This window comes from Equus przewalskii, chromosome 8 (genome assembly GCF_037783145.1).
Source record: "Equus przewalskii isolate Varuska chromosome 8, EquPr2, whole genome shotgun sequence".
NCBI classification, from domain to species: Eukaryota; Metazoa; Chordata; class Mammalia; order Perissodactyla; family Equidae; genus Equus; species Equus przewalskii.
The window spans coordinates 49886170-49898652 of record NC_091838.1 but is presented as its reverse complement, the minus strand read 5'-3'; the positions used below and the strand labels follow the sequence as shown (position 1 = coordinate 49898652).

Below are 12483 nucleotides of genomic sequence, written 5' to 3'. Positions count from 1 at the left end.
CAATGTCCACTGTTATCCTCTCACTTATACAAGTCACACAAATTTCTCCTTGAAATTGAAGAACAATTTAAGCTCAGTCCCAAACAAAATTTCTCTCTGCAGATGTGTATATCTATGTTTTTGGTCAGAAAATGAAATCCATGTTGCTAAAAACATTTCCCTTTTTCTCTCAGCTGCGTAGAAAGAGTCAAAACTAGTATCCACTGGTTACCATCTCACTAAGAACATGGACAACTCCAGCTCCTCTGACTACTTCGAATGACTTCTGTTTTTATTCCTAATTATTTCCTTTTTTCATCTTGTGTACTGGAAGTCAGGCATAAATAAAGCCAAATCACATGCTAACCAAGAGAGGAAATTATTAAAAAGGCACACCAATTAAAAGTTGGAGTTTCTCAAGACTCAAACCTAGGTCTAAGTCCCTCTCTTACGTGTGTATAAACGTGTGTACACAGTTTCTCTCTTGATGATCTTATCTACACTCAAGGTGATTCTTGTCTAGATGCTGAACACTCTCCCAAATTTCTGTCTCCAGCCCAGGCCCCTCCCCAGCATCCAACAAGTCTCCACAACCGACTACAAGACATCTCCACCTGGATGTCTCAAAAGCTCCCTAAGACTCAACACTTCTAGTCAAACTCATCATCTCCTCCCCCAAACCTGGTCCTGAGTTAGTACAGGTGTACTCCTGAAACATTAGACAGTGAGAACTGTCAAATGTCATCAAGATAGCAGCAAATATTTATTGGGCACTTCCTATCTACTAGCTCCAGTCAAAACACTTCACATGTATTAACTCATCCATACCTTTAAAACAACCCTACCAGGTGGGTAGTAGTTACAAATGAAGAAACCAAGGCATAGAAAGTGCCCCATATATTATATGACATATATAATATGTCTCATGTCATATATCATATGAGAGCATATATGCTAAGGATGAATGTATTATATGCTCTTATAGTACCTTCTTTTCAGTATTTCCCTGAGGGACACTTTTTATTAATGTCTGTCTTCCAAATAAACTGCCATGAGGATAAGTGGAAACCATGATAGTTTTTGCTCAAAACTGTATCCTCAGTACCTGGCACAGAGGCTGGTATGTAAACCCTCAAAAATTATTTGTCGAATATTCTTGAATGAATAAATAACTACAACGATTAAATGAAATAACATAGTTAAAGTATCTGGCTCATAATTGGTTAGTTCCCTTCACTTCCCCCATATTTTTAAAAAATCTTTATTGAAATATAATTTATATACAATAAAATACACCCATTATAAGAGTACAGTTCGATGAACTTTTGACAAACGTCAAACCTGTGTAACCACCACCAAAACCAAGATTAAGACCATTTCTGTCACCGTAAAGCCTTCCCTCACACCTGGTCCCACTCACTCCCCATCCTACTGTGAGCCCTTGGCAAATGCTGATCTGCCGTCACTACAGATTCATTTTTCCTGATCTAGAAGTTCATTGTAAATAGAAGCAGATATTATGCACTCCTTTGTGTCTGGCTTCTTTTGCTCGGCATGTTGTTGGCGTTTGTCCATGTTGTGTGCATCAGTAGTTCATTCTGTTTTATTGCTCAGTATTCCCTTACATGAATATACTACAGTTGGCTTTTCCATTCACCTGCTGATGGACACCTGGATTGTTATTGGTTTGGGGCCATTAAGAACAAAGGTGCTATAAACATTCTTCTACAAAGATCTTTGTGAAAATATATTTTCATTTCTCTTGGATAAACATCTAGAAGTGGAATTTCTGAGTTGAATGATTAGCATGTACTTTATAAGAAGCTGCCGCCAAACTGTTTTCCAAAGTAGATAGAACATTTTATAACCCATTAGCAAGGTATGCAAGTTCCAGTTGTTCCACAGGCTCACCAACACTTAGTGCTGTGAACTTTTCAATTCTGATGTCTACTTTATCAATTTCTTCTTTTATAATATATGCTTTCTGTGGCATAAGAAAAATCTGCCTACCCCAAGGTCACAAGGATTTATCCTACTTGGATTTCACTGAGCTTCTCGAATCTGTGTTTTCAGTTTTCATCAAATTTGGAAAAATTTCATCCATTATTTTCTTGAGATATTTTTCTGCTTCTCTTTCCCTTCTTTTGAGACAAAAATCAAATGTTAAACCACCTGATATTGTCCCACAGGTCAACAAGCTTCTATTCATTTTTTCAGTTTTTTCTCTCTGTGCTTCAGTTTGGATACTCTCCTGCTATATCTTCCAGTTTGCTGAACTTTTCTTTAGAGTAATCTGCTATTTATCTCATGAAGTGAATTTTTCGCTTTAAATATTTTCTTGAGCTTTTTAAGTTCCTTTTTTAAAACTTTTCATTTCTTTCCTCACGTTCATGTCTTCTGTTAAATCACTGAGCATATTTATAATTCACAATGTTACACTGTTAATCACTGGCTTTTGTTGTGTTCCTTTTAAGAATGCTGTACTTTGTTCTGACAGGCAGTTAAGTTACCTAAGGATCAGCATGATCCATTCAAGGCTTGCTTTTAAACTCTGTTAGGATGTGTTTAAGGTTTCACTCTAGGGCTAACTTAGCTCTGCTACTAAGGCCTGACCTGGGATTCCACTGGATGCCTCAAGTATGCAAACGCCTCCCAACCCCACAAGCCCTGATGATTGTTCAGTTTAAAGCTTCCTAGTCATTCCTTGCTGGCCCTCCTGCAGAGACGCCCATATAGATGGTGGGTGTTCTGACTAGCTCCCTGCTCTCTGCCACTCTGACCTGCAAATTCTAGCCAGATAAGCCCTCCCCAACTCCATTCTCCCTAACTCAGCAAGACAGCAAGACCAACATGCTCTGCTTGGCTTCCCCCTCCTAAATCATGGTCCAGGGAGTGACTCCAGGCAGAAAGCCAGAGGGATTATAGAGCTCATTTCATTTGTTACTTGTCTCTCATTTCCTACACTACCTGTTGTCCAATATCTGGCAGCAGTTTTTTTCATATATTTTGTCCAGTCTGGTTGGTTGTGGTGGGAAAGCAACTATGGTACCAGTTAATCGGTAAACAGCCTTTTGATCTCACTGGGAATTACAGCCAGAGAAAACCCAAACGCCAACTTCAGGAAACACAATGTAACGGCCAGAGCACTGCACTGAGAAGATGAGGACGGGAATCTAATCCCAGTTCTGCATATCATTGTCCGCATGAGTTTCTTCAGCTGTAAAACGAGAGGACTGGATTACGATATCCAGGATCCCTTTCTGCTCTTATATGCCATGAATCTATATTGCGTGAGACCCAAGACTTTTTTTCTATTTTCTTGTTAAGTTCCTCAGGTAATTCAGATGATCAGTCAGGTTTCAGAACCACTGTATTAAAACAGACATTCTCATGATTATATAGGGAATTACATAATGATTATACATTGAATATATAGTGAATGTTACAAGAAATGACAAATACTCTTTAATAAGATGGCTAAATGTTACATCATCATTATCAAGAATCACACAGTACTGTTAGTTCTATAATACAGAAATGATTTTTGTTCTATGGAGTTTTAAAACCTTAAATATATCAACCTACTTTTTTGCATGCTTCCTATGGCGACTTACAAACTTAAAACGTAAGTAAAAAAGCAATATGGTCTATGAAATCAAGTACAGGACAAAACAGAACCTGGATAAACTCTTGCTTTGCTCAAGAAATGCACAATTTTATTTCATTTATGAAGGACAGAATACAGAGGATTTTAAATGCCCTAGGTACAAACAGCAGGTGGCTTTGTGACCACAGTGTAGAGTTCTGATTTATTCCCAAAACTTCTTGAAAAATTTTTCCAGCTCTAAAAAAAATTGCTCTAGGCGAGAGAAGGCTGAGCAACTCACAAAAATGTATGCCCCTAGTCCTGCTTCTTTCTTGGAAATAAAACTGAAATTTGCCAATTGTCACCATCATCGTTACCAGCCTCCTTGTCTGAGTTTTTCTGCCTTATCCTCACCATCTTCCTGACCTCTCTATCCATCTTGACCTAAGGCCTGCCTTCAGTTCTCTTTCTTACTTGCCTCTGCTCAGACAGTCCATTTTGCACAAAACAACTTCTCTCTTCCCATTTAAACCAACTCAAACTTCCCTGAACAAAAAGATTTTCCCAACTAAGTCCAACCAAGCACCAAACTCATTAATATAATCCCAAACTGCTACTCCTTCAACCCGTATGTCCATTTAAACCCACATAATAAACTGCATTTCAGCAGACATCTATTTTGTGTTTTATCACATATCTCTTAATTGACCGTAACTGTTTTCAATTTACGGTCATATCATTCATCTTCACCAAATGTTTTGGGTGCTTAAGTTCCCAGACCCGTGGTAGGCTTTGAGAAGCAAAACAAAAAGATGTACCCCCTGTCCTGAAGGAGCTTACCACGGTGTGTGTAGATCTGTATAAGCAGGTAGGTCCGTGTGTGCAGGGAGGGATGAGGGAAACGATGCTAATGACAAGATAAAAAAATCAAAGCAGAATACACTGGAGGCATAACAGAAACGCTAGTCAAATTTTTAAACACTTCTATTTTATCTGATGCAGTAAGTATGCTGCTTTAAAAAAAAAAAGTAAAAATTCTTTTTCAAAATGCAATGAAGGAAAGGAGAGAAGAAGGGAAAACCTGCGTTCAAAGCTCTGAGAGTGTTCATTTACTGTATCACCCACTTCTGGGAATTTGAAGGCTGTGGATTATTTTCCTATCACAATTGATTTGAATATAAAATAAAAACAGTAAAGCAATAACTATCACAACACCACAAAAGGTGGAGATACTAAGCCCGAACAGAAGAGCTACTTAAGCATCTCTTTTATGAGCCTGACCCAAGACAGAGGCAACCACAGAAAACAGTACAGCACCCCACTTAGTGCTCCAATAATTAACTGCTTTTAATGCTTTCAAGAAACCAACACTTTAGTCTCTGAAATGCAACCATCTTTCACAGTAAATGAAATTTCACAATAAATTAAGGCTGAAGGCAGTCTACATGCAAAACTTCCTTTTTGCCTTAAAAACACCAAGTTTACTAAAGTGGCTTATTTCAACAAGCACAAGAAGGCATACCTCAGATCAGTGAAACATCACACAGCCTTCCAATCGTGGCACATCAACTTTTAACAGAACTGATCAGTGTAAAACATTTACCACAATCCATTCATTTAAAAAAGTTGCCATATCCTCCCCTAGAAATTAACACTATACAAATAAAAAGTTAAAAATATCAATTTCCTCTTTGAATGTTAAAATTCTATCCTTCAAAACAGAAGCATCTTAATTGGGATTGCAGGAGGGGCTTGCTCATAATAAAACTTGTTTAAAAGTTTCCAATAACAAAGGGGGATTTTACCTCTCAAGGAATACTTTCGTGATTCATACAGAATGAAATTTAAAAATTGTCAGAACATATACCTTCTTTAAATAAATAAACTTCTGCATGTTTTCTTTTCAACTGAAAGAGTATTTATAAATGCTCTGTCATCCTATAAAAGCTTGCCTGAATTTCATGCCACAAACATACTTAACTATAAGACAATTTAATCTTTAATAGATGTATTATATAAACAATTACCATGTCTTTATTTCAGAGTTGGCTACAAATAAATTTGTAAAAACCAAGCCTTACCCTCACATAGATGACTATCATACAAACAGAAACATGTCTGGGTGGGTTAGGGAGGTAACAACACATTATACAATGTTAAAAAATTTCCTGTAGTTTCTGGTAAAGCTGGCTGGATTGGTAGACATGGCAGGGGTGGGAGGTGTACACCCGTTACTGAAAGTAATCATCAGAACTTTCTGAGCTCCCAGAGACTTCCTCTATCCCTAGGCACCTCAACAACGCCCCAAAGAGCAAACAACTCCTTCCATGCCAGGGGATTCCCTGAGTCTACGCACATGGCTCCCAAAACATTACTTCCCTTTCCTTTTTTTCTGGTATTTTATAATAGTGACTGGCCCACAATACCACATTCCACTGAAAGGTGCTGGTATCTCTAACACAATGTATTCTAGCCTGAAATCCATCAAATTAAAGACTTAAAACTAGTCTTCCCCAATCCGTCACTCTGGTAAGCTTGAGATTCTGTTCACTACTAATGACAACCACTTATTAAATATGTACTATGTGATAAGCACTTCAATACGCTAAGCAATTTTGTACTTAGTTCCTTTAAAGAAGATGTTATCACCACCCCTGCTCGCAGATGAGAGAACAATTAATGACCACACAGCTAATGAGTGCATACATTTTACATGCCAGTTTATTAAAATACTACCCTTAACCTCTCTATCTCCAACATCAGGTAGAATGCCTGTCACTAACAAGCACTCAGATATCTGTCCAGCAAATAAATGATGGCACCACATGCAGTGTTTTGCAACCGAATGGTACCTCTCCCCCGAAAAGAGTTTGGAAATACATGGGAGTGTTTTAGGTTGTCCCAATGTGGGGGTCACTATCAGACTTTAGTGGATGGGGGCTAAACAAGGGACACTCTTGTCCAAAATGCCAACAGCATCCATACAGAATCACTAAACTATAGGCTGGTTCATAAAGAAAACCTTCCATGGTAAAGTTAATCCCCCTGTTAATTATCTTAATTTATGAAGTAACTTCTTATTCATTGACAGTTTGCTTAAAATATCTTAAAAGACAACATCAATCTCTTTAAATAACACCTTTTTTTTTGCATTTACCTGCATTTTATTTTGAAATACACACACACCTTATTTTAGATATAGAGCTAATGCTCCATCCTTCTTATCCTCTGATGTAACCAAAGCACCTCTCCTTCATTGCCCACCTGGGTCCTTTCTGAACTCAATAAATAGCAGATCTGCACAACGATACAACATTAGAGGGAGATTTCCCACTGGAAAAGAATTTTACTTCATTATCAAGAATATAGCGTGAAATTTCTAGTTCCAAGGGTCACTCGTGTCAACAGGAAATTTCAGACTGCCCTGGTTCATTGCCTGAGCTATCTTTCCAAAGGCACTATGCTAATGGTTTCTACTACATCTTAGAAACGTCAATGAAATAGAAATGTAACATGCATTAGAATATAACTAAAATGGTATAAAATTCCACATCCAAAGGATGAGAAAGATTTACTGCTGCAAATACAGCAGAATACACACAAGAAGAAAATTTAAGTAGGAGGTACTTAGCCAAAACTGTAGCTACCCCTAAGCAGACTCAAGTTCAAAAGGAAGACTGACTGCCTGGGGGACTGGTGAACCACAAGGACGTCCTTTTGCAAAGGTTTACTTTGGCATTCCACTTTTGCTCTTCGGCCAAGGAGATTATTTCACAAGTTGTGGAAATAATCACAGAATCAGATTTTTGAAGCCCAAAAGTTTCCTTCTAGGTTATAAAAACCAGTGTAAATGAGGCTCCTAAGACCAATATGCCAAAAAAATGAGTATTTCCTGCCCAGTTTTAAAAGCAGAATTACACTAACCACCCAGCTCTCACCATTTACTTCAGTCAGATCGCAAGTACTGTTTTCTTTAGATTTAATCTAGTCCCCGAAGGTGTACCAAACAGAGAAAGATCCTCCAGGAGTTCTGAGACACAATCCTGAGGCTCGGTCTTCAGGACAATCCCAGACTTGCTTGTTGCCAAAGACCCGTGATTAACAACTTGAGCACCTTCAGCTCACACTGGTCGCCCATTATCTCCTCCAGCTGAACTGTAAATTGAACAGCTTTACCCAAGCTGACAGAAAAGCAGTTTGTAAAGCACTGGCCCAGCACTGCCAAATCCCCTGAAGCTGTCCTACTAGAAAAAGTTCACCCACAGTGCTGAATCAAAGATTACAACGCACTTCAAGAAACTCACCCTTCTCTCTAGATGCGACTGTGGGAAGTACTGTGGAGGTGATCAGCAGGAACAATACACCAGCAGGGAGAAGACCACGGAAGTTATGCCAAACTTAGACAAATCACTTTCTCTCTGTTTCTAGTTCCAAGGGTCGAGATAGGTTCCTATCTATAGAATGAATAGCATTTTCATCTACTTTCTCTCAAAGACCTGTGAGAACAAAATAAACATGAAAGGCAATCGAGTCCTCCCTGTGACTATCTGTTGTTCAATAAAAGGTATTCTGGAGTAGATGACGTTACTGACGGGTAAGCTGGAAAGCCAAAACAGAGTTTTGCAAAGGAATCTCCCATCAACCCCAAAATGATCCAGCCTCCCCGGTGGACTTCAGAACTGCTTAGGGGGTAGTCATAACCACCCTCAGTGAAGGGTGCAAATAGAATCTAATCATTCATTCCCTTCTCCAATTCCTTAGCCCCTCTAAAAGCGAGTACAGTTTAACACTCTCCTTAATTCCTTAGTGGAGAGAGAAGGAAAGTATCTTGCTTTCAAATCCTTCACCGGCTCCCCACTCCCTACAGGAAACAGTTTAAATTGCTTTGCCCTCTCTTGGTGGGATTACAACAATGTCCTCCTGAGGTGGTCTCCTCTCACTCACTTTTGCACCCTACATTATCAACAAAATTTTCTTTTCAAAAACCATGTCTGGAGCCAGCCCTGATGGTGTAGTGGTTAAAGGGTGGCGCTCTCACTGCTTCCACGGCCCGGGTTTGTTTCCCGGGCGTGGAACCACACCACCCGTCTGTCAGTTGCCATGCTGTGGCAGTGACTCACACAGAACAACCAGAAGGACTTAAAACTAGGATATACCACCATGCACTCGGGCTTTGGGGAGGAAAAAAGAGAGGAACGTTGGCAACAGATGTCAGCTCAGGGTGACTCTTTCCCTGCGAAAAACCCCCCGTGTCTGACGCACTCCACTGTCTGTAATCTTCACTGGCTTCCCTCTGCTTTTAGAATAACAGCTCTGCTGGGCCTGACCCCCAGTATTCCCTCACCTGCTTCTCTCACATAGCTCCCTCCCAACTCAGCCATGCTAGCCCTCCTACAACTTCTCAAAAGATTTATTCATCTTCACATTGACATACGCCATTCCCTCAAGCCTGCACTGTTTTCACTTACACGTTCACACCCTTCACAGATGTCAATTCGAAAGTCATATCCTCCAAAAAGCCTTCTTTGAACCTTCTATAAAGGGCACAGGCTTGACAAATCTTTCACACCACTCTGTTATTCCTTCAATGAACATTTCACACTTGCGTGACTATTTATTAAAATCCATCTTCTCTCCTTGACTGTAAGCTCTATGAGAGAGTCTGTTCTCTAAACCCTAGCACTCGCACAGTACCTGGTATATAACACAATAAATATTAGTTGAATGAACAAATGAATAGCATTCTAGTGTCTTCATTATCTGACCCCAACTTTATTTCCCACTTCTCCACAATTCAAATCCGCCACAGACCCGGACTTTTGACTCCCCTAGCAGCACTCTTTTACCTCATCTTGAGGCCTTCAAATCCTGCGGCTTTCCCTGCCTAGAAAGTTCTCCCCATTTCTCTCCACCTTTTCAGATCCCACTGGCTTGCCAAGACCCAACTCTAGTTACCATTCCCTCAGGATATTTCCCGATAGTGCCAGTTCACATGTCTGCCCCTGCTCACAATTCCAAAGCACTCAGCATTCTCTTTTGATAATTACATATAACCTCACTGTATGTCAATGTATCGTGTGTGTGACTTATTTCCTCAACACTGGCGAGAACTCCTAAGGCTGGACTGTTTACACGCGACTCCTCCACTCCCAGAGCAGTGCTAAGGACTGAGTGCTCACTGAAATATTTTATTTTTCCCTAACATACCAGATTTTTCCTCTGAAAAGAATATTAGCTTCCCCTTACTCCTGTTTCTCAGGTGATTCAATTAGCCTTATGTAACTCTCTCCTCAAGTTCCTTTTCAGGGGTTTCTTGCCTACCCTTCCCCCATTCTAATAAAAAATGGTTTGAGCCTTCTGGATTCTTGTTCTTTCTCCCGCCTACAAGGGCCCTGCGTCCTCTGTGAGGGCCCCCTGGCTGCAGTGAGGGGCCCCTAGACCCTTTAAACTGCCCTCCGCCTTCTCACAAGCGCGTAAACCCAGTGAAGGCTCTTCAGCTCCCTGTGACCTCACATACACCACCCGAGATCCTCATCTGGGCCACTCTGTCACCTTTCATACCCCTCAATTAAAGAGGCGGGGATTCGCTGTGACCACCCACCCAAACGAAGGAGAAATGTACTAGACTCGCAGTGTTTCTCCTTTCTGCCTCTCCTACTAAGTACCCCCTGGGGCCCTTTCTCTTCTTCCCTCCTTCCTCTTCCTTAGAGACGGAACCTAGGCCCAAGGCTGCCACAAACCGGCGCCGAGAAACCAGACCCAGCCCCCCAGCCAGCTCCAACGCCACAGCCTCGGCCCCTGCGCCCGCCCCCAGCCCTCCGAGGCGGCGACCGCAGCGCCAGCGCGGCCTAGCCGGGACTCCCCATCCGGCGCAGCCATCGCTCACTGACCCAGCAAGGTGTCAAACGAGGAAGTGGCAGCAGGAACAGGTACAGAGGCAGACAGCCCGACAGACGTTAACGACTCAGCGCTCCATCCCTCCCGGGCCTATGCTCCGGCCTCACAGCTTCCTAGACCCCAGCGCCCACGGAGCAAGTCACGTGCCAGCGGAGCAGTCAGCTGACCGCGGCGCTCGCCGCCCGGCCCATGCGCGCACTGCGCAGCCGCCGCCGCCGCGACCTCCGGAGGGGGCGGGGCTGGGAGGTCCCCTGGGAGCCCGGGAGACAGGAGTGGGCGCTGGCGGCAGCTTTTTGGGATGGGCGGGGTTTTTCGCTTCTCGTAGTGTCCCGGCGGAGTCTCCTCTGCCGCTTGTGAACGTCACCGCCCCCATCCCTAACGTTACCCCACTTCTTCAGGTTTCTGCGGGTCAGAATTTGTCGCCAGCCCCTACACAGGCTGCTCTGCTCGGGGTTTTCTTCCGACAGCTCCGCTCCCTGAGTAATATCCTTAATAGTTCCCTTCACTGATTCACATTTTCTTTCCAGTCCACTTCAAGTTAATTCCATAAATGTTCATGGAGCGTCTTCTGTGTACTAGGCATTGTGCTGATTTTGTAGGGTTATGAATCACTTCTTGCCGTGAGAGAGCATGTTATCTGGTTCAGGGGTGTGTGTGGCGAGCGATAAACGTCATAAATAGCTGCAGCCACAGTAGATAGTGGGAAACCAAGGAAGGTTTCAGGACAAAGGCATGGACAGGAGAAAGCATATTCTTTGGGGGAAAATAAGGTAGGAAGCTGCTCTTCTGAACCCTGCATATTTCATTGGCTTGGGAAGATAGCTGGTATTATTCTAATTTAGGACATAGTTTTAGAAACAGTAGACAACTTGGTGATTTTCTAATTTAGTCCTTTTAGATTTGCAGATGAGGAAGGTAAAGAACCAGCGGTCACAGAGCTGTTTAGTGCAAGGGAATAGATGTATCTGATTTTAAATCCTGGCTCCACTACTGACTAGCTGTGTGACCTTAGGCCTCTAAACTTAGCTTGTTCACCTGTAAAGTGGTAATAATACGTACCTTGTAGAGGTATTGGGAGGATTAAATGAAGTACGCATTTAGCACAGTACCTAGCATATAAGAAACACCCAGTAAATGCTCACCCTTATTGCTCTATACTACAGAGACCCAGATTTTCTGACCTATCCTGTGCCTTTTCTGCTGTTGTGTCCCTTTAGAAATTCACCACAGAATTTCTTAGAGCCTCGATATTAGGCTGTAACAACCAACCTAACTATCCCCGACCTGATGCTTTTCACCAATTTCGAATGAAGTTCTTGCAATTCTACCAACCAGTTCTATAACCCAGCTTTGGAAACTTGTCAGGAACTCCACAGGCTTTATCTGGCATCACAAAATGGGCCTAAAGGCAATATTTTGTTAGATCTGTACTGTCCAATAAAACTTTCTTCGATGATGGAAAGATTATTCAGTGCTGTCCATATGGTACCCGCTAGCCTTATGTGGCTATTGAGCACTTGAAATGTGGCTAATGTGACTGAAGAACGGAATTTTAAAATTTATTTCACTTTGATTAATTAAAATTTAAATACCCACAGGAGGCTAGTGGCAACTGCTTTGGACAGTGCAATTTTAGAGTCTGCATTTGAAAGTTGTTGGTTTCTTTATGCTTGTGTGTGGCCCTGAAGCAGAATTCTCATCTCAGTTTCTGAATTTATAAACTTAAGTGCATCTGCTTCTGAGCTCCCAACACTTTCCAGCATTTTAAACATCATGTTTTACTTGAGAGGTAGTATAATGCAGTGATCAATTAATATTAGCTCTAATTATTATTGGGCTTAGCATATCTCATTAAAAAATCTAGCAAACATGTTTCCTACAAGCAGGGCATGATTGCTTTCTAATAGCTTCTAGTGGTAAGAAACTGCGTTTTATCAGAGGAAAGCTCGCTTTTCTATACTATGCATAGGAGCATCTTAGATTTCTAAGTATGTATAACAGGCGTTCCACACCTTTTCCTG

General features: G+C 41.6%; 1 protein-coding gene across 4 annotated transcripts in view; it reads right to left on the bottom strand.

The window, feature by feature from the left end:
- Window positions 1–11132, bottom strand: part of ATP6V1C1 (ATPase H+ transporting V1 subunit C1) — a 42394-nt gene extending 31262 nt beyond the window's left edge. For 2 of the 4 annotated variants that reach the window (XM_008541058.2, XM_070630732.1), the window contains exon 1: window positions 10456–11132. The gene's annotated coding sequence lies outside the window, so the exon portion shown is untranslated. Of the gene's footprint in view, window positions 1–7869; window positions 8062–10455 lie in introns of all 4 variants that reach the window. The other 2 variants (XM_070630733.1, XM_008541065.2) reach the window with 2 other exon arrangements.
- Between the last annotated feature and the right edge of the window lie 1351 nt (window positions 11133–12483).